Raw genomic sequence first — 7,304 nt, 5'->3', positions numbered from 1 at the left:
AAGGAAGAGGAGGAAGAGAATATCAATACTCCATAATTTAATAGGAGTCCCCCAGAACCTGCATATTAGTGATGAACTTCTGTGGATATTATCTATTATCCTCTTGAATTCCTATTTATTTAGAAGCTTAAAAAAAAAAGCACTGAGGACCACACAGTCTTGTTCCCCATTTCACACCTAAAAGCACAGAGATATAAACTCTTCCCTCAGTTAGGGTCAGAGAAGACTACATTAATCATCTTTAAAGCTTGCTTCTCCAGCCCTATCCCCAAATGCTGGATCCCTGGATCAATGAGAAGAGCACCAATATCACCAATAACTATTAGCTAAGTATTCTCAGTGTGGAGACATTTCACTAGCCTCTTGAGTCTAAAATTAATCCCAAAGCTATACTTACTGGATAGACAAGAGTCCTGCATCCATGATACACAGAAAACCAAGAAGGCATAGGAAAACCAAATATGTTGAGTGAGTTTTCCTGGGGAGTTGTAAAAGTAAAGAAACTTCTATCCAACCCCCCTAGAGAGTGTACTTACTGGCCAATGAAAGTATTCTGTCTAAGTCCACCTTAGTGACCCAATGAGTTTATTGGGATTTCTTACAAGAGCATAGGTGATTCAAAGACAGATGCACCACCCACTGAAAAGTCCCAGCCCAGCATGGTCAACTCATGGGCAAGTTGTACCACTGAAGAATATCAATCCCCAATCAATCTTCCACCTCCTATGAACTCTATAACTCCCCCAAGACCACATACAGCTGGGGCAGGAGGGAACAGTGGCTGGGATCTCAGTGAGGGTCTTGTGACACTCCTCTCTTCCCATAAGGGAATGGGAGCAGTTTCATTATCATTAACAGAGACCTAGCTGTCATTGCTATGACTTCTGTAGGTCACCACAGCAACTCTGCTTCATGTCAAGGATCATGTGAAGTCCAGAGGAAATAGCAATACCACGAAACATAAACAGAAGCCAGCTAATCTTTGCATAGTCAAAGCCTGGGATTTGGAGTTATGCACATGATATCATTACTTTCAAAACTATATCCAAAATGTTGGGGGTAGAGAGATGGTTTAGCAGTTAAGAACACTGGCTCTTCTTACAGAATACCCAGGTTTGAATCCCAGCACCCACAAGGCAGCTAACAACTGTCTGTAACTCCAGTTCCTGGGGACCCAACAGCCTCTTCTGTCCTCCTTGGGCATTGCACGACAAAAATTCACTTACCTACATGCCGGCAATACATGCATACACATAAAATAAAAATATGTTTTAAACTATATCCAAAATGTAACCAGAGTTTTAGTTCATATGCCCTGGTTCCGGGCATCCCAAGGTATTAGGCCCAGCCACCCATCTCAATATTCAAGTGAAAGATGTGAATAATAATGAGAAGCAGAAAAAGATGATTCTAATCAATCCTTTGGGAAAAAAATAAAGGGGTCAACAGATCCAAAGTTTGTCTTCAGGGTACTGATATAAACCTTCAGTTTAAATAGAGGATGAATTGAGGCAGGAGGCAAGAGGTGTGCATAATTCTCCATCCCTGGGCCAAGTATGGCCTCCTTGATCACTGCCTCATTTCTGGTCCTGAAAGATGGTCCAAAGATATCCTCCTTGCTTGAGGAAACAAGGTGGTTCTCAGGAAGTTCGTTCTGCCCAGGGCTCAGCTTTACTCATAGATAACTGCTCTCATCTGGGGAGTGGTCTGCCCTAACCACCACTGTTCCTATCATCTAAGGTGACTACAAGTTCAGAACAATGACTTCTCTTTGTGTCTTGAGTCTTGAAGGAGACCGAGACATTAGACAGACATTCCTTAATGATTAACATGTTGACCTTCAGAGGAAAGGAGGTGACCCAAAGTGAAGGAGGCAGTCACAAAATGAAGGCAGAGATTCCAGGCTTTCATCCTGCCTTTAGCTACCTTGTAGGTCCAAGCGAGGAGTTTACACCCTTCAGTGAAAGCAGTCTCTTAGCACCTGTGCCCAAAAATCACAGTAATTTTGTTCTGCTGCTTCATTAGGTTATGGATCCAAACCCTTTGTAGGAGAAAAAAAAAACTTGCTTTGTGTTTTTATCTGCTGAAATTACTGTGCTACTTAGTTGTCTTGCTGCTGCAATAGAGGAAGGGTTTATTTCAGCTCACAGTTTCAGGGGATACAGTCCATCATGGTGAAGGAGACTTGCTGCCAAGCCTGAAGACCTGAGTTTAATCCCCAGTACCCATATGATGGAAGGAGAGACTGACTCCACAAGTAATCCTCTGACCATCACATGCATGAAAGAAAGAAAGAGAAAGGAAAGAATGAAGGGAGGGAGGGAGAGAGGGAGGGAAGGAAGAAAGATTTTTTATTTTAAAGTCTTAGAGCTGGAGAGATGGCTCAGTGGTTAAGAGCACTGGCTGCTCTTGCAGAGGACCTAAGTTCAGTTCCCAGCATATACATGGAGACTAACAACCATCCATAACTCCAGTTCCAGGGGATCCAACACCCTCTTCTGACCTCCTAGGCATTGTATGGATGTGGTGCACTTATAGGCAAAGCATTACACACGGGCAGGCAAAGCAGTACCCCACTTCTGGTACCAATTTTTGTCCTAGTTTATTTCTCCATTGCTGTAACAAAATACTCTGACCAATACCAACTTGGGGAGGAAAGGGCTTATTCAGCTTACATCTCCCAGGTCACAGTTCATCAGGGAGCCCAAGGTAGGAACTCATGACAGGAACCTAGAGGCAGGAGCTGGAGCACAGGCCATGGAGGAAGGCTGCTTACTGACTTTCCCCCCTGACCCCTGCTCAGCCTGCTTTCTTATACAATACAGGACCACCTGCCCAGGGGTGGCACCACTCACAGTGGCCTGGGCCCTCCCACATCACTTAACAATCAAGAAGATGCCCCACAGACATGGCCACAGGCCAGTCCAATGGCAACAATTCCCCAGTTAAGGATCCCTCAACCCAGGTGTGTCAAGTTCACACACTAAAGCTATCCAGCACAGTTGCACTCATAAATAAATATACTTTAAACAATTTTAAGTCTTTCCCAATTCAAGTAAGTACTTCAGAGGCAGAATATCCCAATTGTTACTTTTCTGTACTGGGTTATTATTAAGGCCTACTCTGCATACTGAGGTGCATCACTCCACACCACATAGAAGATGACAGTCATCTTTGGATCCTCCCCGCAGATACTCCATCTTCAGGTGGCTCTACCTGAGATGCATGTCTTGTTGCCCCTATCAGGACCATATAATTCCTGCAATAGCAAAGAGGCACACCAGTGTATACCACATAGGGAAGGACAACCATGTGGGGTTTGCCCCCACAGATGTTCCTCCATCATACGAGGGCCATGCAGCTGCTCCTCCAACCCCTGAGATTCATCTTCAATTCTGGTAGTCCTTTTCAGGACACCAAGTGTAGCAAGACTTTTTCTGGGTAATCTACTTCCATTCACCCCAGATGAAGAAAGGCAATGACAGATCAAAGAAACAATTCCACCCAAGACTAGCTTGGAGAACCCATGAGTTTAATTGAATTACTTACAGGAGCATGGGCATCTTATGGGAGACTACACCACAGAAGACACTCCCTCTTTCCAGCAACTGTGAGCCACTTATACAACTTCGAGGAAGGTCTCCCATGCCTCATGAGCCTTGTGAGCCCTCGCCTCCACCCCCTCCACAAGAGAATGTGAGTGGCCCAGTCTTGTGAGGGTCTCATGTGAGTTAGATAAGAGCTGCTCAGATTCAAGGCAACAAAGATCATGTCCAACCCTAAGAAACAGCCACATAACACCAAGGAACAAAAGGGAAAGATGGGGGAAATTAAATTTTAAAAAGCCAGCAAAGGAAAGCAATTGAGCCAAGGACTTAGCTCTGAGCCTTTTTTTTTTCCCAAACAGTGTCTGGGAGCTAAAGAGATGGCTCAGAGGTTAAGAGCACTGGATACTCTTCCAGAGGACCTGGGTTTAGTTCCCAGCATCCACATAGAGGAGAACAGCAGTCTATAACTCTGGTTCCAGGGGATCTGATGCCCTCTTCTGGTCTCTATGAGTGCTGCATGCACATCATGCATGCACGTACACACCCTCAAGCAAAACACTCATACACAAAAAATAAAAATGATCTCCTACCGCCACCTCCCAAGTGCTGGGATTATAGGCATGTGCCATTAACTCTGAGCTTCTAACAGCCAGAACAAGAAGAAAACATAATGGTTCTCATGGCTGGTCTAGACCATCCTGGTTGACCCCCAGTGGGGCCACACCCAAGAATGAGGCCTGGCAGCCTGGTCTGTGACTTCACCCTGAACTGCTCACTCAAACTTCGTTAGCCACCTCTTGGGCTGGTCTTAGTAATTTGAGTCTCCTCACGCATTTCCCATTTATTTTCTCAGCTTACCTCTCAAACCTGCATGCTTCATGAAAGCACAATTTTAGGTTATTAATAATCATGATTCTCAAAGCCAGGTGTGGTGGTGCAAGCCGTTAGTCCCAGCACTCAGGAGGCAGAGGCAGGCAGATCTCTGTGAGTTCAAGGCCAACCTGGTCTACATAGTGAGTTCCAGGACAGCTAGGGCTACAGGGAGACCCTATCTCAAAAAAGACGAAAATAATAATAATAATAATTTGTTTATTCAGCTCATTAATGCAGGAATAAGAAGTTCCATGAGGAGCTGAAAAACCTAACTTGTGTATGGTCGGTGGGAAGAGAAATGCTGGGGCTGAAGAGCTGGCTCAGTGGTTAAGGGCACTGGCTGCTCTTACAGAGGACCCAGGTTCAGTTCCCAGCATCCACATGGCAACTAACAACCACCTGTAACTCCACTTCCAGAGGATCTGATGCCCTCTTCTGGCTTCCTCTGTCTTTTCCTCTGAGTCCTTGGACCTTACACAAGTCAAAGTGTCCCGCCTTTTCTCTCTCTCTCTCTCTCTAGCTTTGCAACTGGATCTGCCAGGACTTCCCTGGCCTTTTCAGCTTTGTTTGAGTCCAGAGCAGGTAAAAGGTTTTCTAGCCTTTGGATAACCTTTAACAAATCTTCACATACCCGCAACATATCCCCACATTTACAACATAGCTGTGGCCCACGCTTCCGCATGGCTGTCCTCTTTTCAGTAACCCATTGCAAAAATCACATCAAGGCCGCCATCAGCGCTCTAGCTTTTTCCAAACTTCTGCAGTTTGTCATTAATGCCATCCTGCTGGCTGCGCCAATTTTGTCACCAGAGTTCTCTCTGGGTCTCTTGCGCTATCAGACAAACCATATAACATATCTTTATGTGCATTTATTGTTATCATGAGGGGGGTGAGAGGGGAGTAACTTACAAAGGAATGAGCACCCAGTGCCTAGTCCGTGCCACTCAGCTCCAGGCAGCCCAGCTCTGTGCCGTAGCTCAGAATCCATCATACCACATCCCTCCTGTGGCACGCCCATAGTCACCGCCAGCATTTGCTCACGCCTCAGGGGCCAGAGGTCTTGCCCAGGTCTATTCTGTCAGGTCATTCTGTCCTTGAGTATGGGGGCTTACCGCTTCTGTCCCAGGATGGTGCCACAAGCCCCTCCTTCTGAGGCTCACTCTGCTCAGTCCATTCTCTGCAGCAGGCCCTGCCCCTTGGAAGAAACAGAGCCCCTGGGGAACACAGAAGAAAAAGTGCATTATATCACAAAAGCACTAATTATTCCACCAATCTCTTTAGCATGGCTTAAGGTGAACCCACATTTCTAGAAGTGGCTCAACTGGAATGTTAGGTCTCCACCCAGGCCAGAGATTGTACTCTCTTGACCAGAAGGAGTTTTCTGTTTATAAGCCTTTCTTGGTATTGTAACACTGGAGATGGAACCCAGGACTTGGTGCATGCTAGGTGAGCACTCTACTGACTACATCCTCAATCTTTGTATGTGGAATATTTCTGGGGTTTATCCATAGCAGTGTCTTAAGAGAGACAGCAGATTTGAAAAAAAGAAACTGTTAACTCAGCAATGAAGTGAAAGGGTGATTTCCTGACATTTTAATGCCATGCTAGAACGATTTCTAATAAGCCTGCTTCAGGGCATTCTGGCTCTTTGGGAATGTAATTTTCTTTGACTTACCACTCACAATTGATTAGAGCTCATTTGTTTTATAGCTCTGAAAAGTTAGCGATTAAATTGTACTGAACTGAAAAGGAACTTTTTTTATGGTGCAACAGAGAAGCTAACCCTAAAGATTAAGGGTTTGTTGTTTTATAGGAAATTAATCAACACTGTATTGTATCAGTTACTTTTCTGTTGCTATGATAAAACACCATGACCAAGGCAATGTATAGATGGAAGAGTTCATTTTAGCTTATGATTCTGGAGGGGAAAAAAGAGTCCAGCATGGTGGGGAGGCATGATGGCAGGAGCAGGAAGCTGAGCACTAAGATCTCCAATGGCAGACAGGAAGCCATTCCAGAGCAGAACTGGAAGCAGAGTGAGGCTATGACATTGCAAAGCCTACCCTGGTGACATACTTCCTCCATTAAGGACTAAGGACTGCATAACCTCCCAAACAGCACAACCAAGGACAAAGAGTTCAAATACTTGAGCTATAGGGAACATTTCTCATTCGATCCACCACTATTTAGCTTAGCATCTTTTTTAATTTTTATTTATTTATTTTTATTTTATATGTATGAATGTATTGTCTGCATGTGTTTAAGTGCACCTGTGTCATGCAATGCCTGAGCTTGTGAGAGTATGGGACATGGAAGCAAATGAAATCAACCTAAGTCCTTCAGAAGCTTCACAGCTGAGTAATATAACCACCCATCCATCCTTACGATATAGGCTGTTCACCCTAGGCCAATGCAGGGGGAAGCAGTCCTTAATGGGATGGCTAGTTGAAGGCATTAAAGATGCATGGTCATCACCAAGGGAGACTAACATGATTAGCAGGGGCTGGAGGACTATAAAGGAGGGGCAGGCATTACTGAGAGAACTAGGCATGAGAAAAGCAATATATAATGTCCAGTTCAGTGGTCCAGATAAGATGGTGTTCACCAGAGATATGAAGGAGACCTTAATTCAACTGGGACTTCAAGAGTGGTATGGGGCTTTAATTGTTTTACTAAGCTCTTTGATGGGACAGGATCTTTGTAAAGTGAGAGAGGCTTTGGCAAATCTAAACGATTCTGACCAGCATGTAAAACATGTGTGTAAATAACAGAAAACCATATAAGAGATAGAAAAAAGATCAGACAGAAGAAATGGTCACTTGGATTACTCGAAGACAAATGTGGCAGGACTTATGTAAAGCTCAAATCCCCAGAGAAAAAATT

This window comes from Nannospalax galili, unplaced genomic scaffold, assembly GCF_000622305.1.
Source record: "Nannospalax galili isolate Female #2095 unplaced genomic scaffold, S.galili_v1.0 scaffold851, whole genome shotgun sequence".
Lineage (NCBI taxonomy): Eukaryota > Metazoa > Chordata > Mammalia > Rodentia > Spalacidae > Nannospalax > Nannospalax galili.
The sequence above is the reverse complement of the archived record's forward strand: the minus strand, read 5'-3'. Positions refer to the sequence as shown.